Genomic DNA, 26,738 nt, shown 5'->3' on the forward strand with positions numbered 1-26,738 from the left:
CTTATAACTATGTGAATTCGAATTAGTCTGGCTCCAAAGTAGGTACCTCACATCAAGTCACTTAGAAAACCAAAATAGAAAGTTGTTCAGCTGTGTGAATAATGATTGCTCAGTTCATTGCTATTGAAATTTCTTGTATAAAACCTGCAAAAATAAAGGTTAACTATGATATGGCTGACTTCAAGGAAAGAGAACCAATTTTTCCAGTAGATACTCAAATATTTAGTACTGTTTTTTGGGATCAACAACTGAATATATAAAACTTGTCTTTATTTAAAATGAATAGAATATAATTTTAAGAAATTATATAGAGGTCGGTGGTAGTTGCTGGTGCGACGGAGAGTAATGGTTGGTGGGAGTAGCTAGTGATTATAGTGGCTGACAGTAATCGTTAAAGGTGACAATTGATAGGGGTAGTTGGTGGTGTCTAGTGATAATTGTAGTTGATGGTAATGATGGTGGTGACTGATAATCCTGATTGGTGATATATCTCAGTGACTGATGGTAGTGATTGTCGTGTAGTGATTTGTAGCTATTGTGGTTTGGTTGCTTAGTCCTGTCACATTGTTTTCTATGTTGTATAGTTCATCAAGCAAAATGGAAATACAGGCCTCTTCAATTTTATGTACTCTCTTTGTTATTGTGTTGGTACTACTTCTACCAAATACATCAGTGGCTGAACCAAGATCTCAGACAGTCAAGATCACATGTGGAACTCAACTTGAGCATAATATGACGACTTTCTGTCCCAAATTTTGTTGGAGTTACGGAAACAATAAGCCAATAAATGAGAACCAGAGGAAATGGAGTTGCAGTTACGGGTACTGGACCGGACGCTAACTATGGACTTGCCCAATGCTATGGTGATCTTTCCTTACTCGACTGTACCTTGTGCTACGCTGAAGCGCGAATGATTCTGCCCCAGTGCTTCGCTTATAACTGAGCACGACTTTATCTTGATGGTTGCTTTATGAGAGCAGATAATTACAAGTTTTATGACGAGTATTTAGGTCCAGAGGACAGGAGTATATGCGGAAACAGGACCACAAAGGATACATTGTTCCAAGAGAACGCTAGGCGAGCTGTTCAGCAAGCAGTTGCAAATGCACCGAGTAATAATGGGCTCCGCGCGTGCTCAAGTGTCGGTGCCTGGTTCTTCCAGTGAGACAGCTTACGTCACTGACTGCTGGAAGACGTTGAACGCAAACTCCTGTGCAGCATGTTTGCGAAATGCATCTGCCTCTATGTTGGGATGCTTACCTTGGTCAGAAGGTAGAGCTCTCTACACTGGATGCTTCATGAGGTATTCTGATACAAATTTTCTCAATGCTATCTCGACCAGTGGAGGCTCATCATCAAGAGGTACTTCCTGCCTTCGTTTAGTCCTTGTTTGCCGGTGATTTATGTACTGAACCCGTAATTTCAAATCACCATATTGCAGGAAAAGTTGTAGTCATTGTCATTGTTGTTAGTTCCGTTATCGTTCTGGGAGTAGGTGCTTTCATTGGTATTGGTGTCTGGAAGAGCAAACAAATCCAGAAGAAGAGGAAAGGTAAATACTTTTGTGCCAAAATCAGTTGACGATGAACATATGTTGTATCTTTATTCTAAAACTTAACAGAGTAAAAAAAGTTAGCTAAGCATATATGTTGCGATATGCACACAACTGTACCGAAGGCAAGTTAAAGTATTAACTTGAGGCATTATGGCCTACTCGTGCTTTTCCTGGGAAATTGGTGTCAATTTTCTGCTGAATTCTCTCAATAATGAGAGTCTTGCCATTAAATAGAAAGGGAAAAGGACAAAAATAACACCTAAAATTAAAATAATTTTATAAAACTAACACCTAAATTCTAAACCCCTGGTAAATAGCCACTCGGCGAAACTAATCCAGCCGAATGGCCATTTGGCGTGTTTACCTTACTTTAGTAAGAGCAACTCATTCACGTGGAGATAATGAGCATTAAACCACGGGATTTCAGGGTGAAACTCCAATTTAAGATGACAAATTTGTATCTTATTATAACTCTGGTGCTTCATTCCATCTGCTATTGTTTTTGGGTCCCCGATTTGACTTTGGATGTGGGGAGTGACATATGGGGAGTGGGCATCATTAGTAATGCTAATTGTAATAGATACTCATATTATTTGAATAAAAAGTCATTACACCACAAACTTAATAAATAACAAGAAGACAAGTCAATTACTATTTAAATTTTTTCTAGATTATTTTGCATTCACCAATATTATTAAAATAACGTACTAATTATTTTATTTAGTTTTACTTATTTATACAATAAAATACAATATCATATACTTTTAATATTATACAATTGTTAAAGATATATATTTATATATAATAATGATACAGTTTCTATACATATACATATTCTATATAATAATGACAGCATTTATATACATATTCTATACAATTTTTAACTACAATTATTATTTAGATACATATTTTATACGACTCTCTATGGTTTCTACATGCATTCTAAAAATGTATCAATCTAGTATAAGAGAGTATCAATTAAGTATATGGACACTGTAAGTGTATCAACGTAGTATAAAAGTATATTAATGTGGTATAAAAGAGTATCAATTGGGTATAGGGACTGCATGTGCTTGTATAGAATTTCCTTTCCCTTTTTTAAAAAGTGTATCAATATAATATAAAAGTGTATCAATTTGTTATTAAAGTGTATCAATTGAGTATACAAACTGCATGTGCCCAATTGAACTAAATGGCTAAAAAAGGGTATTAAATTGGGCCGACTGACCAAGGTTGTCCATCTTTTCAATTATGGGCCATTTTTTTAAAAAATGGCCAACCCATGTCCTTTTCCCAAATAAAAAATATTCAATGATTACATCCCTAAAGATCCGTCTTCCTATCCCTAAAGATCAACTTTTCTATCCCTCTAAATCCGCTATTCTATCCCACAAAATCTGCTCTACCAAAGCCACTATTATTCTCTTTAATTACTAAATCAAATCTATGTAATTACACTAATATACAACAATATATGATTACATTAATATATACAATATTTACATCATGCTAACATCCCCCGTCAAATTGATGCTGGTAGATCAAGAAGCATCAATTTGCCAACTAGAAACTGTTGTCGTCGTCGTGCCATTGATTTTGTAAATGTATCAGCTATTTGAAGATCACTGGACACGTGCGGAAGATTAATGACACCTTTATCTACAGCTTCTCGTATATAATGATAATCTACTTCAATGTGTTTGGTTCGCTCATGATAAACCGAACTATAGCAATCTGAATAGCACTTGTATTGTCAGCATGGAGAGGAGTAGGATTAGATTGAGGAAATCCAATCTCAACAAGTAATCCACGAAGCCACATAATCTCGGAGCAAGCAGTAGACATTGCTCAATATTCAGCCTCTGTTGAAGATTTTGACACACGGTCTTGCTTCTTACTCTTCCAAGATATCAAAGACTCTCCAAGAAACATGCACCAACCAGTAACCGAATGACGAGTGTCAGAATATCCTGCCCAATCATAATCACTAAAAGCATTAAGATGAATAGGCGAACCACTAGGAAAGAATAATCCACGAGTAGATGTTCATAGGATATATCGAATTATGCGACGGACAGCTACCAAATGAAGATGACGGGGAGCTTGCATGAATTGACTAACTTGTTAAACTGTAAAAGAGATATCAGGCTTGGTAATAGTAAGGTAATTTAAGCTCCCAACTAATTGCCGAAATATAGTTGGATCAGGAAGAAGATCACCTTCCTCTCGGCGATACCTTACATTTAATTCTAATGGATTATTACATATGAGGAATCCTGAAGACCTGCCAAAGAAATCACATCTTGGGTATATTTGTGTTGATTTAGAAACACACCTGATGAATCACGATGAACTTTCAAACTCAAGAAATATGTAAGAGTACCAAGATCTTTTATATGAAAAGAATCCTTAAGTTGCTATTGCAAGCTAGTCATTAGTGAAGAATCAGTTCCTGTAATAATAATGTCATCTACATATACCAAAAGAAGAACATAACTTGTGGATGTTTTTCGAAGAAACAAAGATGAGTCATATTTGTTATGCTCAAAAGAGAATTGTAGCAAAGTAGATCAAAATTTGCCAAACCAAGCTCTGGGAGCTTGTTTTAATCCATACAAAGACCGCTTCAACTTGCATACATCTGATGTAGACAATGAGAACAAACCTGGTAGAGGTTTCATATAAATATCCTCTTTGAGATCACTATGAAGAAAAGCATTTTTGACATCCATTTAATGAAGAGTCCAATTTTGTGAAGCAACAATGGCAATAATAGTTTGCACCGTCATCATTTTTGCAACCGGTGTAAAAGTCTCTTCATAGTTCACACCATACTCCTGTTTGTTACCAAGAATAACCAACCGAGCTTTGTACTAATCAAGAGTTCCATCAGAATGAATTTTAATTGAATAAACCCATTTACATCCAATTGGTTGGACATTTGAAAGACATGAAACAATATCCCATGTGTCATTTTCTTTAAGAACCAAACGTTCTTCCTCTATTGTTTTCTGCCAACATTCATGCTTGGAAGCTTATAAGTAACAAGTTGGAATAGAAATAGTAGATAAAGTAGATGAAAAGCCATACCAATTAGGAGTACAAGATACTCTCGTAGATCGCCGAGTAGGCTCAAGAGGAGCAGGCCTTGAAGAATTCTCAGATTCTAGTTATGGAGCAGTTTCAGGTGGTAGATCAATATCGGAAGAGGATAAAGTTGGCTGCCAACATTCGTACACAAATCCAGGTTTGAACCTCTTAGAAGATGATGACAAATCCTCAAAAGTTGGAAGAAGAGGGGAAGCAGGACATGACTCAACATGAGTAAGGAAAAAATACTAATTCTCAAAGAGAACAACATTTCTAAAAACATGAAATTTATTAGAACATGGATCGTAACAGAGAAAACCTTTTTGTGAAGTACTATAACCAATAAAAACACATTTAGTAGACTGGGCAGAAAGTTTATTGCGCTGAGAAGGAGGAAGATGCACAAAACAAATACAACCAAATGTATGAAAATTATCATAGCTTGAATTTTTGTGATAAAGACGAAAATATAGAGATTCAAGATTTAAGACTTTAGATGGTAGTCTATTAATTAAGTAAACAGCATTAAACAAAGCTTCCACCCTATACTTAGATGGAATAGAGGACTCAATCAATAAAGTACGAGTGACATCTAAAAGATGACGATTTTTACGTTCAGCAACCTCATTTTGTTGTGGTGTATATGGACAAGAGCATTGTGAGACAATTCCTTTTTCAAGCAAAAAGTTTTTGAACTTATAATACATATATTCTCCACCAGAATTAGATCTTAATAATTTGATGCAAGTAGAAAATTGAGTCTCAATATAGGCCAAAAATGTCTTGAATATGGAAAATACCTCAGATTTGGAATGAAGAAAATATACCCACGTAAATTGACTATAATCATCTATAAATGTCACAAAGCACTTGAAATGAGCATGAAAAACAATTGGTGAAATACCCCAAACATCACTATGAATGACATCAAAACACTTTGTAGCACGACTACCAAAATTAGGAAAAGGAAGAATTTTACTCTTGCCTAATTTAGTAGAAGAACAATCAAAGGAAGCAGTGAAAAATTGATTTTTGTTCCCCAGTAAACCCGAATTTGATAAATGAGACAACACAATAGAATTTGGATGTCTTAAGCACTTATGCCATACCTCAGTCTTACTAGTTGTGGAAGTATAAGCAAATGATAGAACACGGGGAATGAAAAAGTGTATAGGAAACAGTTGTCCAACTTTAGTCCCCTAAGCAATTACCATCCCCGATACCTGATCCTGCACAAGACAACCATTATAAGAAAAATTCACATCACAATTGTTATCTACCAATTGTCCAACTGAAATAAGACTAGTGGCGAGCTTTGTGACACAAAAACATTGTTGAAAGTTTTAGTAATATCCCCAATCTTGGTAATGGGTAAATTACTACCACTGGTAACTTGAATTTGTGATGGACTATGATACTTACGAACATTTTTTAGCATACTAGATGAGTTGGTCATATGATTGGAAGCGCCAGAATCGACAAGCCAAAAATTAGATGCAAGATCATTACCTTGTATTCCTAAAGCTGAAAAGGCTGAAATGATCATTTGTCTTACCATTTCAAGAGTAAGAACTTGTCCCGAAGATGAGTGCTCAGTAGTGAAACCATTTGTCCCAGCTTGAAAAGCATTGACCTTACGGTTTTGAGGGTGTGTGAGACACTCTTTGATAATGTGTCCTTGTTGTTTGCAATAATTACAAAACTTTCTACCACAATTGCTAGCAATATGACCATATTCCTCGCAACTATAGCATTGAGTTCTAGTCATATCCCTACTCTTTCCTTTACCTTGGGCAGTAAATGCAACAACAATATCATCAACTTGCTTGAAATCTAAGGAGGGGGACGGATTGCAATTCATCAAGTGGGACAAACACTCTCAAACTCAGAGCGTAACTTCATCAAAAATTGATCTCACTTGCTTTGCTCATGAACTTGCTGAATTACAGAGAGGGATTCGGCAGGTATTTTGGTATAAACAATATCTGTAAATTCATCCCATAAGTTCTGAAATTCAGAAAAATAATCCTGAACAGAAAGACCTCCTTGAGAGTAATTAGCAATTTCATACTCTAAGTAAAAGCGTCAGGCACTATTATCTTGGTTTTAAACCTTTTGTAAATAATTCCACATGGCTTTAGTTGTCTTGTAAGGCCTGATAAAGAACAATAAGAGGGTCAATTGACCCTAAAAGCCATGTCATCACCCGAGTATCTTTAATCTTCCATTCACCTAACTTTGTAGGATCAATAGGAGCAGGAACGACTCCATCTATATTGTCCCATAGTTCTTTTCTGGTGACAAATAACTGAAACTGAAACTCCCATGAAGAAAAAAAATTTCCAGTGAAATGAACACTGAATGATTCAAACTGATATGAAGTCATATTTATTAAAACTAGAAACACTGACTCAAAAAACAATCAAAATGACCAAGATCAAAATCCAAGTTGTTAGTTGTCGAGGAACAATCAACAAAAATCGAAATTTTCAAAAAAGATTGAAAGGAACCACAAATAAACTCTATGAAACAAGACAGCCAAGAGAAGGCTTTGATACGATGTCAATTTTCTGCTGCCTCTTAATATTGAGAGTCTTACCATTAAATAGAAAAGATTCAATGATTACTTCCCTAAAGATCCGTCTTCCTATCCCTAAAGATCAGCTTTTCTATCCCGCTAAATCCGCTATTCTATCCCACAAAGTCTGCTTTACTAAAGCCACTATTATTCTCTTTAATTACTAAATCAAATCTATGTAATTACACTAATATACAACAATATATGGTTACACTAATATATACAATATTTACATCATGCTAACAATTTGAACTTGTTAGGTGCAAATGATGTTGAGAAACTAGTGGAGATCCTTTATGGCTTCAGCTTGAACTTCAAGTATTCGACACTTGACAAAGCCACGGGGTCATTTGATGAGGCCAACAGGCTCGGACAAGGTGGATTTGGCACGGTTTATAAGGTACACGGTGGCTGAATGTAGTGCAATAATGTGTTTGAATTCATCGATTGACCATAACAGCAATGCAAAACTAGTCTGAGGCATGATTTACTGCAAGGTGTTTTGGCAGATGGCAGAGAGATTGCTGTCAAAAGGCTGTTCTTCAACAACACACACAGATCGGAAGATTTTTATAGCGAGGTTAACATAGTCAACAGCGTTGAGCACAAAAATTTGATAAGGTTATTAGGATGCAGCTGCTCAGGACCGAAAGCCTTCTTGTATACGAGTTCCTCCCTAACCAAAGTCTTGATCGCTTCATCTTTGGTAAGTAACCGGACTTTGCAACAATAACAGCTACGCTTCAGACAAACAAGTTAAGACTAAATGGTTTGTTTTCACATAATATTGATTCTGACCTTTAAACCTGACAGACCCTATCAAAGGTAGAGATCTGAACAGGGAGAAAAGATTTGAGATAATTATAGGGACAGCAGAAGGATTGATATACCTTCACGAGAACTCAAAGACTCGAAAAATTCACAGAGATATAAAAGCCAGCAATATCCTGTTGGACTCGAGGTTCCGTGCAAAGATTGCTGATTTTGGGTTGGCCAGGTCATTCCACGATGACAAAAGTCACATAAGCACTGCTCTTGCTGGAACATTGTTAGTGTTTCTTCATCTCATCTTCTAATTTTATCACGTAAAAGTACACAAAAAGACTAATATGGTCCAATAATGGATTGTTTATGCTTTATATGCAGAGGATATATGGCACCAGAATACTTAGCACGAGGTCAGTTAACGGAAAAGGCAGACGTTTACAGATTTGGAGTTCTTCTACTTGAGATTGTTACTGGAAGACAAAGTAACCAGAGAAATAACGCCGTACATACAGTCAGCTTGCTTTACAATAATTTCTGATCAATCACTTCTCGTGAATCACATTTCGAAAAACATTTCTGTTCGTTGATCTTAACTTTATTGGATGATATTAACAGGAGTGGGAGCACTTTCAACGCGGGGCAGTGGAGGAAATATTCGATCCAAATTTAGTGTTGCAGAACAACCACACCCATCAATGTGAAAAATGAGGTTACAAGATTCTTACATGTCGGACTTTTGTGCACTCAAGAGATTCCAACATTACGTCCATCCATGTCTAAGGCATTACAGATGTTTTTCAAGAAAGACGAAGAGTTGCCTCCTCCTACTAAGCCGCCATTCGTTGATGAGAAAACCATGCAACTTCATTACCGCTCGCTTGAACAAGGCGATTCTGCTACAACTGCTAACTTATCTCACAGTTCTTTTTACCCCAGATGATTATAAGGTATAGGCATAATACATAGATAGACACTTTAAATTGGCCTCAGTTGCAACTAAATACTCCAACATCGAGCGCGCACATCTAGACACCTCAACTTGTCTCTGCGAGACACACTCGGGATGAGTTGAAGTATATCTAGACGTGCATTCTCAAAGTTAGAATGCTTACTTTTTAGCTGAGGCCAAGTTTGGGCGTCTCTTTATGTATTATGCCTAAATTATAAGCATCAGTTCTCCTCGTCTTCTTGAGGAAGCTGTTAGATACAACAACAACACCCATGCCTCGGTCCCAAACAAGTTGAGATCGGCTATATGCATCCTCACTATTCCATTCAGCTCAACTCATGATTGATGTGTGTGTAAAACTGTAAATACTTGCATGGAAAGAAATCTGCAATCAATGCACAATGTTTTTCCAATGCTAATAGTAAATAACTCATGTTGGCAGATAACTAGCAGTTTCCTGGAAAGCATTGTAACAACTTTATAAAGAAGTCGAGCAATCAATCTGTGTTTTCATAGGCATTTCTGGGGTGAGTCTCAAGGCGGGGAGTACCAAAAATGCTCGGGGCCAAAATGAAAGGCGTAGATTCATAGGGCATAACCCTTAAAATTTGGGACGTAAGCCTTTGGCGTAAAAATGTAGGTCCCTGGCGTAAAAATACTTGTTCAGTTTGAAAAACCATATTCTAACACATCTATTTCCTGTTGACTTCTGCCTCGGAGTGATAATTACTCTTTCATTCTTAATTAGATGTTTCGACTTTAAGCCTCATTGACTATAAAATCGTCTTCATTGGGAAATGTTTTACGCTCAGCGTAGAACTTCTCAATATAAATTCGAATTTAGTCGGACTTTAATGCAGATACCGCCACACTGGACACTGGATTAGGAACACCAAACATGACTTTTCTGTCAATATGACTCATTGACAAAGCCATTCATATCATTTTCAGTTTGATAGTATTCATCAATAAAATAGTTCATTTCTTAATTGTTCCTTCATTTTCTCTATGCCTCATCATCACTGTGTTTCAACAACTTTGACAGCAGGTTCTGATCAGTTTGTGTTGGCCATCTCTCTCTTTCAGACCTTTCAGTGGTCCTCAGGACTTTGTGAGTGTTTCTTGTTTTGTTCTTGGTTTGTTTTCACTAAGATTATTATACTGTTTGGTCAAAGTTCTAAAAATCAGCTTATTTTGAGAAGTATTTTTCAAGAAAGTACTTTTACGAGAAGCAGTTTGTGTTTGACCGATATGTATAAGTAAGTTTTTGTTATAGAATCAAGAATTCATAAACTCAAAATCCTAACTTTATCTGTGCTAACAGTAGTGGTTAATTATGATGGTAGTTGGTGGTAGTTAATGGTGATGATGACTGATCGCAGTGGTTGGCGTCATATAGTGGTGATTGATGATGGTGATTGTCGGTAGTGATTGGTTATTGTTGTGGTAATACATGATTAGTGGTGATGATCGTAAATGATGGTTAGCGATCGTGACTGTGAGTGATGGATGGTGGTAGATAATGGTTGATGATGACTGATCACAGTGGTTGGCGTCATATAGTGGTTATTGATGATGGTGATTGTCGGTAGTGATTGGTGGTTGTTGCGGTAATACATGGTTGGTGGTGATGATCGTAAATGATGGTTAGCGATCGTGATTGTGAGTGATTGATGGTGGTGGTTGATAATGTTAGCAGCGACAACGATTAGCAGTGATGAAAAGTTGTATTCATAATTCTCAAATTAGTATCTTTCCGAGTTTTTAATTAGTCCGGTCACATTGTTTTCTATGTTGTACCATCCCCTTCGATTTTATGTAGTCTCATTGTTATCGTGTTGGTTCTACTTCTACCCGATATGTCGGTGGCTGAACCAAGATCTCAGATACTCCAGATCATATGTGGAAATGAAACAACAGTTCCCATCCAAAATTTTATCGGTACAATGGAACTTTTAAGTGAACAAATGAGAACTAGAGGATATGGAGTAGCAATTACTGGCACAAGCCCAGATAGTACCTATGGGCTTGGACAATGCTATGGCGATCTTTCTTTACTCGACTTTGTCTTATGCTACGCTGAAGCGCGAACCCTGCTTCCTCAGTGCTTCCCTTATAACGGAGCGCGAATTTATATGGATGGCTGCTTTATGCGAGCGGAAAATTACACATTTTATGATCAGTATTTAGGTCCAACGGACAGGCATGTATGCGGAAACAGAACCACAAAGGGTACGTTGTTCCAACAGAATGCTAGGCAAGCCGTTCAACAAGCAGTTGCAAATGCACCGAGTAATAATGGTTATGCTTGTGCTCAAGTGTCCATGCCAGGGCCTTCAAATGAGACAGCTTATGTACTAGCTGATTGTTGGAAGACGCTGAGTGCTAACTCCTGCGCAGCGTGTTTGCAGAATGCGTCTGCCTCTATGTTGGGATGCTTACCTTGGTCAGAAGGTAGAGCCCTGTACACTGGATGTTTCATGAGGTATTCTGATATAAATTTTCTCAACGTTATTTCGACCAGTGAAGGCTCATCCTCAAGGGGTACTCTTTATTAGAGCATGTACCACATGTTAAGATATCTCATGCTTGATTTAGCATCTCATAGTGATTTAGTTTCTATTTAGGAGAAGATCACGATTCTTTATTTGTAGATTATTTCCTTATTTAGTTTGTGTTCTCTTGTATATATACACATACATATCAATGAAATCAAACAACTTCATCTTCATTCTCTATATTTACATGAGATCAAAGCCAAAATACTCTTAACATAGTCCAAGATCCATTTTTTTTCTTCTCTTTGCAGCGATGGCCACTTCTTCCCCCGCCGTTAATGCCGATGCAGCCCCTGTCCTCAAATACTTGCTTCAATTCAATCCATCATCCCAGCTGCCTATTAAATTGACTGGTAGTACTAATTTCATCATCTGGAAAGCCCAGATTGCCGTGTTGCTTCATGGTCATGACCTCTACGGTCATCTTGACGGCACCATGTTGTCCCCTGCTGAAACAATCACAACTAACGGCCTTGAGATAGCCAACCCTGCGTACAAGGATTGGTTTCGCCAGGATAAATTGATCCAAAATGCTCTCATGGCCTTTGTAGATGCCACAATCGCACCCACGGTAGCTTCTGCTATCAACTCCAAAGCTGCGTGGGATCTACTTCACACTTCATTTGCAAACAAATCGCAAACCCGCGCCTTCAGCCTTCGTCATCATCTGATACAAGAATAATCACAGAGATGTACTTATGAGTGTGCGTCGAACCCGAGACTCGAAGCGTGCAAGTGAAGTGCAAAGGAACACCATAGCACACACCAAGAACGGGTCATACACTACACTCCATAGGCACCTTTTGTCTTCCCTTCATTAAGGGCTTTTGGGATATTTCACTTATGTTTGTAATAAGTCTATAAATAGACTAGTTTTAGGTCTTTAGTTCTTTAGTTGTTAAATGATATTGAAAGGCTATTCTCTAGAGAGAGAGTGAGTTGTAACCGAAACTAGGGCAAGAACAAGTGTGGTATTCACTTATGTTGCAAAATTGGCTAGAAACGTTGGTGCTTGAGTGGTGGATTCCCTCTTGTGTCTTCGTAGGAGTGTGGTTTTACTATTGCAAGTCTTAGGGGTCCTTGGATTTGAGATATCCTTGGGTTCTTTGGTCTTGTAATAGTGTATGTCTCACTATCTATCTTTACTTTCATGTACTAGTTTGTTCTTGTTTTAGTGAAAACCATTGGTTCTTGTTATCTTGTGTTGTTATTCTTCTTGTTATCTTGTGTTGTCCTTGAGTTTGGGGGTTGTTCTTGTATCACCATCTCAATCGAGTCAGTAAGGACAACAAATCCATTGCCAAATATATGCGAGAGATTCGCTCTCTCTCTGATGAACTCGCCATAGCAGGGTCACCCGTCAATAATGAAGAACTAGTGGTGAAAATACTGAGTGGACTCGGGTCATAATTCCGCGAGATCTCTGCAGCCATACGGGCAAGGGACTCTCCTATTAGCTATAAAGAGCTTTTTGACAAACTTCTTGATCATGAAATTTTCCTCAAACATGAAGACCTCAAGAAGACTTCACCCAGATCACAGCAGTTATTGCTCAGCGAGTGCCAAATCCTCCATCAGCTCCATCAGTCCCACACAACAATAGACGCCCATCCAATAACAATAACTGGCGTTCCCAATACAGGCAGCCTAATAAAGCACTCATTCTCAGTACTCAATGGATAATTCCCAGTGGCGCAATCCAATGGATAATTCTCAGTGGCGTAACTTCCCACACCAATCATCACGAGTACACTGTCAACTTTGTGACAAATTTGGGCATACAACAAATGTTTACCACTCTCGATCCCATAACCACTTTGAAGCAAAAGCAAATTTTGTTGCGCACACAACACCGAGTGACCCCTGGATTCTTGATTCAGGTGCATCTCACCACATCACCTCGGATACCAATTCACTTCACAATGTTCAATAATTCAAAGGTCTGGACGCAGTGACAATGGGCAATGGTAATGTTATTTCGATTACTCAAACTAGTAATACTTACTTAACTGCATCAAATATTGCCTTCAAACACTCTAGTATTTTGTGTGCTCCATCTATCAAACGCAAACTCATTTCAGTTCACCAATTTTGCAAAGAAAATTTAACCTCCATAGAATTTTTTTCCTTTTCTTTTCTTGTGAAGGATCTGACTATGGGAGCACCTCTTCTGCGTGGCCCGAATAAAGCAAGTCTCTATGAATGGCCGTCCCTGACTCGACCAAACATCAATATTTCCATTGCTAGACCTTTCTTACATCTATGGCATCGAAGATTGGGTCACCCTCACTCTCGAGTTTTTCTTTCTATTTTAAACAGTTTCCGTCTTTCATATTCTTCAAAAGACAAGTTTACTTATTGTAATTCTTGTTGCTGCAATAAAGCTCATGGATTTCCTTTTTATTTAAACACTTTGTCTAGCAAACATCCATTAGAAATAATTTACAATGATTTATGGGGTCCATCCCCTATTCTCTTTATTGATAAAAAATGCTACTATTGTCTATTTGTTGGTCAGTATACCAAATACATTTAGTTGTACACAATAAAAAACAAACATGAAGTGCAAAAACACTTTCAAAGAGTACATCCTGTGCTTGAAAAATATTTTGGTCACAAAATACTCACACTTTACACTGATGGAGGCGGAGAATATAAAGTCATGGAACCATACCTTAATTCTAATGGCATACAACATCTTGTCCCCCCCCCCCCCCCCCCCCCACCATACTCCTCAAAGGGTTTCCCTGGCTGAAAGACGTTATCGACACCTTATTGAGACTATTAAAACGTTGCTTTATCAAGCAAGTCTGCCCTCCAATTTTTGGACATTTGCTTGCCAATCATGCTGCCTTTCTCATTAGTCGCTTGCCCACTACCACTCTTGATAACAAGTTCCCATTTGAAGTTTTTTTCAATGAAACACTTGTTTATGACTCTTCGTACATTTGGATGTCTATGCTACCCATGGTTACGACCATACACCCAAAATAAATTAGAACCATATTTCAAACCTTGTATTTATCTCGACTTCTCCGTCACTCATCATTGCCATCAGTGTTTTGACCCCACCATCTCTAAATTTTTTCTCTCATGGAATGTAAAATTTTTAAAAGAAATTTTTCCATTTGATAACATTTTTTCTCACTTAAAACAAAACTTTTCATATTTAAATTGGGAAAACACTTTACAACATCAAAATCCAGATATGAAAATTAGTTCCACCACTATTAATCCAGATCTCACCTTGCTTCCTCCCACCATTCCGTTCAGGCCAGGTGTACGCCAAGATACCTGCTCAGTTTACGCCACACAGGGAAATTTCCTAGAGTCGGATCATTTCACCACTCTGGAATCAGGTAATCCTCAAACTACTTCCCCATCCCACTTCATATTTCAATGCCAACCCCCTTCCCTCTCTGTGCATCCTCGCTCTCTACATCGCCGACCACCAGTTACTCATGTTTATTAGCATTTCCCAAAGTCATCATAGTCCCTCCATGCTAACAAGGTGCAAGCAGTTGCTCTCTTGACTCGCCTCCACCTACTGCACCCATAGTTTAAGTTCCACAAATAGTGCAAAATCGTGTAGTAACAAGGTCGCAAAATAACATTGTCAAGCGATGGAAAATTGTTGACTACACTGCCCAAATAACCCAACCTGTACCCATTTTATCTGTAACCCACAAACTAGATATAAGGAACTGACAGTTGATCAACTTTTGCCAGACCATTACAAGAGGTTGCGATAAATATGGGTTCGGAGGAATAAGCTACTTGCAGATGGAACCACTTCATATGTGGGAGGTATGTATTACTGATAATGTTATCATGGAAACACACATAGAGTGCACTGATTTTATGAATGATGCTTTTACTGATTAGTCATAGATAGTTAAAACAAGATGTCTGCAATTTTACAGTTAAGTTTGGTAACTCCGAATTGATAAGGTTGAGGGACCATGAATATGGTTCTGATACCCTATTAAGATATAAGGTCGGTTGTTTCTCATGTTTATTTGTCAAGCGTTGTGAAGGAATCTAGTTTTGGTGTCATTGTAAAGAGATTCAATAGCGATTGGACTAACTTTTAGGGTGCATTAGACCCTTAGAGGACCTTTGAAGCTTAGCATTGTATCTAATAAGACCGAAAAACTAATATAGTTATTGCCCTAGCCCAAATTTATATGGTTGGGTTGCTCGCTCGGGGTGATGATTATACACCATAAGGTGCGGAAGGAGAATGCCTTCGAGGGAAAATGGGAGGTTAATGAAAGACTATATCATCTGAGAGCTAACTAAAGAAGAGACATAGGGTAGAAAGTAACTTCTAGCGAATCTGGCCGATAGAATTATCTTAACAGATGCAAAATTTGAATCAAGTGCAAATTTGAAAGTGTATCCGTTAATGTAATTTCGTCGTCTCTTTGAAAGAAAAATAATGTATATGGACACTTTGCTAGGGATCTGCATGGTCGGGATTATCACCTAGATAAAAAATAGGAGAAGACCAACAAAGCAGCCTCACGAGTATCGAGGGTTGAAATGATGTACAACAAGTCTAGAAAACTTACGCCAACAATAACTGTAGTTAAAATAAGGAATATAAGCGAAGGCCACAATTTTTGAATTTTAAATTTCATCCTATGCCTTCTTGTTTGTGTTTCCAATCAGGTCCACTGTCGTTGACCTGATCGAAACCACAAACGAGATTGAAAGAAAAATTGAGTATCATTGCTTCCTTAGCAATATGGTTATAATTGATTGTGTTTTCTTGCCTTAGCATGCTTTCAACATTTCTTAGAGAAGATCAGATGTTTGCTATAGTATGTGAATCCCGATAATTTACAAGCTTGACTCCAGCTTGCTGATTCTGTATTCAAGATGGTCGTTGTCATCTTCAAAGTTGGTAAGGAGTTCCTCATCTATTGTGAGCTCGATCAGGAACACTACTTTCAAAGTTGTGGCATTCTAGAAGCCCTTCAGAACACTTTTTTTAGAAGTCTTAAAGGATACATGGAGGGTTGTTGTGTTTGTTTTAGGTTAAAATGTGTTGATGCACGTTGAAGATGTGGTCCCAACAGTTGAACAATAAATTTCTATCGAGCGTTACTCAATGTATCTTGCTCAACCAATTTGATAACTTAGTAAGCATGAAGTTATGTAGCGTGTGATCTAAATCGGCTCTACCTAACCTATCAAACGTTACGTAACTCCAAGCTCAGTACCCTATCAAAAAATATGACCGAGTTAGTGCACAAATCGAACGAGCTCAATCTCTCAGCCTTTCTACTGATCGCTCTTCTCGAATATAGATGACAAGATATCTGCTATGAAAAAGTCCACATCGTCTCCATACATGCTTGCCTGACAGCAATTAATCTAAAGATATTTGTTTATTGCTCTCAGGCAAGCATGTCTGGTGACGGTGTAGACTTTTGCATAGTAGATATCTTGTCATCTATATTGGAGAAAAGTGATCAGCAAAAAGGCTGACAGATTAAGCTTATTTGATATGTGCACTAACTCGGGCATATTTTTTTGATAAGGTAATGAGCTCGGAGTTACGTAACGTTTGATAGGCTTGGTAGAGACGGTTTAGATCACACTCTACATAACTCCATGCTTACTAATTTATCAAATTGGTTGAGCAAGATGCATGGAGAAACGCTTGATAAAAGTGTGTTATTCAACTGTTGGGACCACATCTTCAACGTGCATTAACACATTTTGACCTAAAACAAACACAGCGACCCTTCATATATTATTTAAGGCTTCTAAAGAAAGTGTTCTGAAGGTCTTCTAGAATGTCACAACTTTGCAGGTAGTGTTCCTAATCATAAGAGATTAGAAACTCCTTACCAACTTTGAAGACGGTAACGACCAGCTTGAATACAAAACTAGCAAGATGGAGGCAAGCTTGAAAATTATCGGGATTCACATACTACAGCAAGCATCTGATCTTCTCCAAGGAATGTTAAAAGCGTGCAAAGGAAAGAAAACACAATCAATTAATCCATATTGCTAAGGAAGTAATGATAATCTATTTGTCTTTCAATCTCATTTGTGGTTCTGATCAGGTCAACGGTAGTGGACCTGATCGGAAACACAAACAAGAAGGCATGGGATGAAATTTAAAATTCAGAAATTGTAGCCTTCGCTTAATTTCCCTATTTTAACTGCAGTTGTTATTGGCGTAAGTTTTCTAGAATTGCTGAACATCATTTCAATCCTCGATGCCCTTGAGGCTGCTTTGTCGGTCTTCTCCTATTTTCTACCTAGGTAATAATCCCGACCACGCAGCTCCCTAGTAAACTGTCCATCTGCATTATTTTTCTTTCAGAGAGACAACAGATGTATTACATTATTGGATACACTTTTATATTTTTACTTGATTCAGATTTCGCATCTGTTAAGATAATTCCTGTTGACACCTAATTTTTTCCCTCCACAACTACGTTTAATCTCGGGTTTCTTCGATTTTCAAATAAAATCACAACAATTATTTTTTCCAAATAAATGCATTTTAAAATAGGTATTTGGGCTAAATTTGTCATTTAAGTGATAATTATATATTTTCGTATTTGCATATACGAGATTGTATAAATGATGTCATTTAAAATCAAAATTGGACTTTAAATTAAGGATTATTTGGAAAATAAATTTAAATAATTAAATCTTGGTTTAAATACAATTTATTCTTAGAAATAATCTATTTGGAGAAATACTTGTTTGGTTTTATTAAATCAAGAAGCTCGGGATTGAACAAAGGATTAATTCGTATCTAATTTCGATAGAATTTAGTCAGTCTATTTGAATTTGGACCTTAATTGAAATTAATTCAATCATAATTTCAATGTAATTGGTCGATTGAGTTTAATTAGGCTAAATCTTAAATGAAATTGCCCAAAGTCTCTTTCTTTTTTTTGGCTATTTAATAAATAGCCAAAATAGTAATAAATAGCCAAAATAGCTTAACCTATCCATATCATAATTTAATTGAGGGGATTTTAAATTAATCCCCAATTTCCCAACGCCAACAGCATAGCCCATCATTTTCTCATTTTTTTCACAAACAGTTGTCCAAACACTTAAAACCCTAACACAGGCCCAAACCAAACCGACCCGGTCAGCCCACCATTGCCCTCTTTTCTCCTTCAACGCTTGTACAAACAAGAACCTTCAGTGAACATCAACCAAAAAGCATCAAACATCCAACAATCTCAACAACAACGACTCCAAATCGCAACAACACCAATAATTCTTTCAAAAAAGCAACCATACCCGCGAGCCATCAACAACCCATCTCCCATACCTATATCAATAACCAGTGAAATCTGAACCAGCTTCAAAATCGAAAACCCGATCCTTATCCACATGCATCTCACTTCGTCACGCGCAAATTCATGCGAGAAAACCCTCAAAAGTTCTAGAATCGAATGAGTTGTCCCTCTCCGACGGTTCAATCCCGTGATTCTTGGATGAGATAGGATGATTTCGTACTTATTTGGGCATTTTTCATTGGTTGAAAAGGGGATTCAATTTTCTCCAATCTGATTAGTCCATCAATTTCAAAATTGGTACATTTAGTGTTGAAACCCCAAGCTGGAGGGGGAGGGAATTGCAAAGTTCCAAAATATCTTATTTTCGAATTTCAAAATCACCCTCATTTGGCCTTCTATATAAATACCCTTGGGGACTCACTGTTAGGGGACGAGAATTCTGGAGGTGTTTTTTGGGGTCCAAAAAGAAGAGGTTCAAGAGGGGATGGGTTTGAAAATCTCGGAGGAAATCTTGGAGATCGAAGTTGGGGGATTTTTCTTTTGGGGGTTACTGTTTCAGAATCTAGAAGTTCCATTTTTCCGTCCGTTCATCAGCCAAAACTTGAATTTTGATTTGAGTACATTTTTCGGTGGTGACGACTCCGGTGATTGCTCGAGTCCCGTTTGCTTCTCCGAAAGATGTAAATATCAACTCATTTAATTTTATCGGCATATTTCTTCTTCATCCCTTTCTCTGTAGTAATAGCTGTTTGTTTGAATAAATGAAAGTGAGGTCTGTGTGGTGGTTGTGTAGTTTCTTTGATGATGAAAGTAAAGTTTATTGTATGGTTATGATGGTTTTCTTGAATGTTTAACTCCTTATTCATGGCTTTGTCTCCGTTTGTTCTATCTCTGCTTTACTTTGGTTCTTTACTAAATTGACAACCTCATGTTGGTTCTTTGTTAGCTCACGTGCTTAAGAATCGAAGTCTTGTGAGGGAACAGTCAAGAAATAGTTTTCCGTTCTTTATTCGTATGTTCAGTAACACAAAAGTCTATCAATGCTAATGCTTGTTCTCAATTATTTTTGGTCTCTTTTTTTCTCAATGCATATGTAAGTTTCTCGGCTATAGTACGATTTCCTCCCATTTCTAGTTACTGTTGTGAATATGAAAGCCTTATGAATCTTCAATCATTAGCTTGTTGTTTAAAGGAATTAGCTAAAAGAAGATAAGAGTGTCCAAGGGACTTTTGTTCGGATTTTCCTTTAAGTTTGTTATCGATAACCTGATTTCGTTAAGGAATGCATTTTATTACACTGTTATGATCTAACATCAGTAAACTATTTTTTTGCATGATCCGTGTCTAGCTTTTTCTTTCTTCTATTTTGATCCTACCCCTTAATAAATGCCTTTGGTTGAAACCTGGGACAATTGATCTTTCGCTGGTTAGGAGTGCTAAAATTTGGATCATCGATACTAGAAATTACATGGTGGAACCCTGTTTGTTGGTATAAAATCTCCCTTTAAGAACTTATGCAGGGCACTTTTCCCTTTTAATATACTTTCGTGACCTTTCTTTGTTGTATTCACTGCTTGTTGTGTCCAAGAATGTATCTCTACCTCTGATTAAGTTAACTAGGTATGTCCGAACTAGGCACAATAAGATTGATTAAATTGTGTGTCATTTTAGAGAGGTTACCTTTATTCTAGTTGTTTCATTCTGTTGAATTATTAGATATGCCCATCCATGCTTTGCATTGTATCTACTGACTCTCATTTTTTTATATGCGTAAGTATGTGCATCGTTATCATTCAAAATTTGGTCCTTGATATTTCTTTATGTTGGGGTATGTTATGTCTCAAATGGGTATTAATTCCTTCATACCTTTCTTTGCATGTAAATCCGTTTTGGGGTCCCAATGGGCCTTTTCCCCTTTGCATCTAAATGGGCCATTGAGGCCCACTATGTCCATCGGATCAAACCCAAAAGGAAGATCAAAGCCGGTTCCATAGCATTGGATACAAGAAATTGAAGGAAGAATCAGGGATTAAAGTCCCGTATTTGAAGCGGCCAAGAGACTTAAAAGTCTTGGTTTCCATTCCATTCATTTATTTAGTCATTTATTATTGTTGTCTTTATTTATTTAGTTTTTATTTTTATTCGTTCATTTGGGCCACGAAGCCAAGGTTGCACTTGATACAAGTGGAGTGGATTTTGGGGCAACGGGCCTAAAAGAATAGATTAGGACGGGTGAAATGGGGCGAAAGCCCAATTAGACTAGGACAGGTCTCATTGATTTGGGCTAATGGCCTAAATCCCTTACTTCCTCCCCTTTCCCCTGTTCTTTATATTTGTTTTATTTATGTGCTTTTCGAACCTAGTTAAAACCTTAGTCAAGTAGCTAAAAAAACTGGTTTTGCATAAACACCAAAATATTCCTAAAATCATTTTTCTTTTCAACAATCAACTTTTTCAAGGTTAAACAAAGACGATTTTAAAATAGTCCGGATAACCGCAAGTTAACGAACATTTTAGGTGCCTAACACCTTCCTAAAACGGTAATAAGAACCACTTACTCGGAATATCTAACTTAAAATGATTTTCCTGTTTTGAGTCGTTTTAAGTAACTCTCTAAAGGTTTATTAATTCCTTTTCAAACTTAAGTGGTGACTCTCTTCTAAAAATTCAAAATTTCCGCAAAATAGAAATGGCGACTCTGCTCGGATTTTTTGAACTAGGTTCTAACCAAATGTTTGATTTCGTCGTTTTATTAACTGTTTATGTGTTTATATGTTTTGATTCTGTAAATATTAACTATCGCATCTCATGGCATATCCCTGCATTAGTTAAACTGTTTTGGGGTTTCGTGGATGTCCCGGCCCCTGTTATTCAATTCCAAAATGTGTTGGAAATAGGAATGGCTTATTAGCACGTGCGTCATCTGACGCTATTCATAATTTCAAACTCAAGTTGTCCGCTTGAGAACCAGTGTTCAAACTCACTCTAGACACCGAGGATAGAACGAAACCAAAACCCTATTTTAGGCATGAGCCTAGGACGACCCAATACCCGAGCGGGGTATTGGGCCCATTAGAAAACCTGCCCTACGTCTATTGACCCCGAGTCAATTATAGACGAACCATATTTATGTGTTGAAGAAAATGTAGGCTTGTCTAATTCAATCCATTATCCTTTGGGGGTAGGGACAAAACTTGATTTGCTTACTTTCGTAAGAAGTAGTGAACCAAGTTAAGCAAGAATTTGATCGATTTGGGAGATTGCATCTAAGGCACAGTTTGAACGTCAGCGGATGTCACCAATATAAGAATTGGATGAAGCTAAGAAGGCGAAGGCTGATAGAAGAAGCACTCAGGAATTAGTATTTTCTATCCCCTATGTGGGAACGTGTCTTTTTCATGTTATTTCCCTTTCCCTAAAGATTGTATCCTTTTTTAATTATTATCTTTTGTAGGCATTTATGCCTTTTTAGTGTCTATAAAAGTTGGGGGATAATGGATTGACTTTAAGCAAGCATATATTTTTCTTCAAAAATCGTTAGGCCCAAACCCTTGGCTCAAAAGGGTCACCCCAGTTAGGATACGCATTATTAATGTTCTTATGTGATATAAGTGTCTTATGTGTTTATGTGCGTTTGTTCAGATCAAAGGCAGGTTTATCTGATATGCTCTTATGGATGAATTTGGCTATGACTCAAACAACTCTACGTGGTTATTTCTTGTCAAATATTTTGCTTTACTTATCATATACAGAAACTAACACATCTGCCTTTGAGTTGTTTTACTTTACAGATAATAGAAACTACTCCGTGTTGATATAAGCTGGCAGAACATCCCTACTTCACCCGGTCAAAAGCATATAAAATCCCATCCTTTGACCATCATTCAATAATAACTGGAAATGATGAAGAAAAACACATTGACTATCGGGACAATGTAATGGCGGAACAGAGTGAGATGATTGCGGAACTCGCAAGAAAGTTAGAAATGCTTCAGGAGGAAATAAATCGCACTCGAGATTTGGCTAACCTGGCCATCACCGTCAATGCCCCCACTCCAGGAGGATGCGGGACTCCACTCCAAATTTCTCCCCTCAGTACGCCTATTCTCGAGGATCATCCAAATAACATATCGTCCATCTCTGCCCCTCCACTTGTCCAAAATACCAATCACAAAAATAACCCAGATGCCTACCATCCACAAAACCCATCTCCGAATCCATTCCTAAATCCCCAGAGCACATTTTCAAATCAAGAAAATTCATTCCCAAATCCACAAGATTCACTACCAAATCCATCAAATCTATCCCCGAATCCATCAAATTCAAATCCGTAAAATCCTTCTCAGAATCCACCAAACTACTCTCGAATTCCACAAAACCTTTCTAATTTTCATAACGTCCACCCCACCTACCAACCCATTTTGTTTCATCCGCAAAATCAAGCCTTCCTTCCAAGTCCTCTCCATGCCATTATATCATCTGATAGCTATAATCCCCTTTCTAATCTCGAGATGGACCATTACGAGGAGAAGGAGAAAGAGTGGAGGACCGAGCATGAAATAAAGTTTCTAGCTATGAATGAAGAGATCATGAGGATCAAAGAATCTCATAGAATGAGGTACCACGGCAGTTTAGGGTATGATGATTTATGTGTTCACCCTGGAATAGATCTACCAGAAGGGTATAAGGTCCCTAAATTTGAAGTATTCGATGGCACCGAAAATCCAATGGCCCATCTGAGAAGGTATTGTGATCAAATGGTGGGGGTAGGGTAAAATGAAGCATTATTGATGCGTTTGTTCAGCTGGAGTTTAAGTGGCAAAGCCTTAGAATGGTTCATGTCTCAGGAACTGAAAAGATGGACAGGTTGGAAAGCATTGACCAAGGATTTCCTTGATAGGTTTGCATTTAACATTGAGATAGTCCCTGATCAATACTCAATAGATCGGATCAAATAGAAAAATAATGAGCATTTTCAAGACTACGCCTTTCGTTGGAGAAAAGAGGCTACTAAAGTACAACCTCCCATGTCAGAGGAAGAAATGGTATCAGTTTTCTCTCGCGCACAGGAAGGAGAATTTTATACCAGGATGGTATCCGCGGTCCGAACAACTTTCACAGATTTAGTAAGGATTGGGGAATTATTGGAGGAAGGCATCTGAACAGGAAAAATTGCCAAAACCCCAGCATCATCTGAATCTTCTTCATTCCCAAAGAAGAAAAGAGAGGATGCAACTGCAGTCTCTACTAATTTTGTTGATAAGTTAAAGAGGAAATTCAAGCCTAGGAATATTCTTTCCTCATCATCATCATCAAGTTTTCAGCCTGCATTCTACGCTCAACCCCAATATCAAGATCCAATTCCAAATATTTTACTCCAGTGCCAAGTTTCACAGCCAAATTATCAGCCTCATACTCAAGCTACTTTTCCAAATAACCAAATAAACGTCCAAACATCTCCAAATTATCATCAAGTACCTCCTCCTATAAATCAGAACCATTATAACCCTCCATGTTCAAACCTCGAAAATAAACCTCCCCGAAACTTCACGCCGCTAGCTGAAAGTCGTACCTAACTCTTTGGAAGAATGATAAAAGTTGGTTATTTGCAATAGATCCAGCCAAAGCCTATCAATCCCAACTCCCAGTTTTATCATCACGATCAAAATTGTGCCTACTATTCAGGAGCTGCGGGGCACAGTACCGAGGATTGTATTAACTTGAAACATAAGATCCAAGATTTGATCGATCGGAAGGTCATCACGCTTTAGTCGCCGACACCAAATGTTACAGTAATCCATTGCCTAACCATGGGGGACCTACGGTTAACATGATTGAAATAGAGGGTGAATGGGCATCTAGTAAGGCCATCACTAAGGTAAATTCAGAAGGACTCAAAAGAGCAGAAGATATGGAGAAGATAGAGAAAGTTATGGCCTCCTTAAGTAAGGATTTGGAAGGAATTATTGAGCCTGTTATGGTCCTAGAAAAAACATTTAAGCATGGAATAAAGTACCAACCAAGAAAAGAAGATGAGATCGAAGATAATTCAAAGGAGAGTCCGTCTAAACCATCACCACTCCTGCACCAATCATTTCCCGTACATGAGATGTCAAATAATGATGGTCTTGGGGATGGGATAGGAAATTTATTCGAGGGATGCAATGTTGTACCAGAAGATTTTTCAAAACACAGTGGGGTAAAAAAGGTTGCACCAGGAGAGACTTTACAAAATTGGTCTTCAACTCTGCTCCTAATTCGTCGCTCGTCGTGGTAGATGGAAGGGCAATTACTAATAGTTTTTAAAATCGGTCATGATCCAGAGAAGGCCCCGTGATCCACCCTTTTATGTCTCAAATTTTTGTTTCGTGTTTTACAACTTTCAAAAAGGTATGGGCCCACATTTGTGTGGGTCATAAGCCATAGTTTTTATTTTCCAAAAGGCCTCCCTTTATTTAAGAAGTTATTTTTAAATATGATTATCTAGCATGGTTTATTTTGGTAGCAATTATTTAAAAATCTGCCAATGTCATGACATATCAAGTGTTAAATGAACAAGGCGAAGGAAATAATGATGAACAGAAAAGGTGATGAGGAGCAGTTAGTAGTAGATATAGAGGAATGTGAAAATCAAAAGAAGCCCAACCTGGAGGATCCCTAATCCTACCTGAGATGGATGGTCAAGAGTGGACCAAACCAATTAATTTTGATGCAGTAAAGATATATCATAATTGAAAGATGTTATAGTTTTTGTTTCTTGGCTTATTTGTAATCGCCTTTATAATAGTATCAATTTTATGATGTGTAATTTCCTAGAATCCTTTCCTTTATTAGAAACTATGTTTGACCTGAATTCCCAAGAAAGGGATACGTAGGCGGCCTTTGTCGGCTTCGGTCAACCCCTTAGGAAAATTTATCCTTTCCCTCTATGTATGAACTATGTGATGACCTGAATTCTCAAGATTGAGATACGTAGGAGGCCTATGTCAGCTTCGGTCAACCCATTAGATTTTTTATATATATCCCTAGCATAATCTTGAACTACATTTGACCTGATTCCTGCTTCAACGGGATACGTAGGCGCCCCAACGACTCAGTCATATAACCCCAGAAAATGGAAAATGGGGCAGAATTTTTGAGAAAGAATCTTGAAAATTCACAAGAGAAGATTAACATCCAACAAAGAGGATGAAGATCAGCAAAGACTTCAGATCCACTCAAGATAATATCATCTAAGACTACTCTAAACTGGGGTAGAAATTTTAAGGGAGGCCTCAAAATTTCCACCAAATACTGGAATATATTTCAAATTCCCCAGCACCAGAGGTTTAATCCAAGCTCTCAAAGCCACCAATTGTGACAAAATCTAGGTAGACTCAACTTATGGCTATGACATAACTATTTGAAGAACTCCCTAACAATTATGATGAGTTTTGGAAATCCTCCGTCAGATATAGTCAAAATCAAGAGGCAGATGTTCGTTGAGCTATTACATGACATGACTGGCAGAGATCTTCTAAAGTTTCATATAATCTTTCGAAACTATCTTCTAAAAATTAAGACTACTTTCAAAAATCTATATATATCTTTTACTTAGTGATTGCCTAGACATCAATTGGGATGGGGTGTCATGAGTGGAAGTCCTAACATGACAAAATACCTGAAAGATGGCGAGGGACAAATCAAGGATCGAAGAAGGTCAACACGGAGTAGTTTCACTCGAACTAATCATTTTTTGTGGATGCAAGGATCGATACACAAAAATGAGCATTTCTTTCAAAAAATCCCCAAGCAAGCCCTGTTCCATAACAGAGCATATAATAAGAACGGTACTTTTTGGTTAGCCCTAAAAATGGGTCTAATACCCATTTATTGAAAACCTTTTTGAATTGTCCATCTTATTTCTTGAGATCATGGAGGACAAACAAAAGTGTCTTGTCTACTTTACAAATATTGT

At 37.6% G+C, this 26,738-nt stretch overlaps 1 pseudogene; it reads left to right on the forward strand.

The window, feature by feature from the left end:
* Positions 1-455: 455 nt before the first annotated feature.
* Positions 456-9,300, forward strand: LOC107848273 (annotated as a pseudogene).
* Positions 9,301-26,738: the final 17,438 nt, after the last annotated feature.

The sequence above is a fragment of the Capsicum annuum genome, chromosome 11 (assembly GCF_002878395.1).
Source record: "Capsicum annuum cultivar UCD-10X-F1 chromosome 11, UCD10Xv1.1, whole genome shotgun sequence".
NCBI lineage: Eukaryota > Viridiplantae > Streptophyta > Magnoliopsida > Solanales > Solanaceae > Capsicum > Capsicum annuum.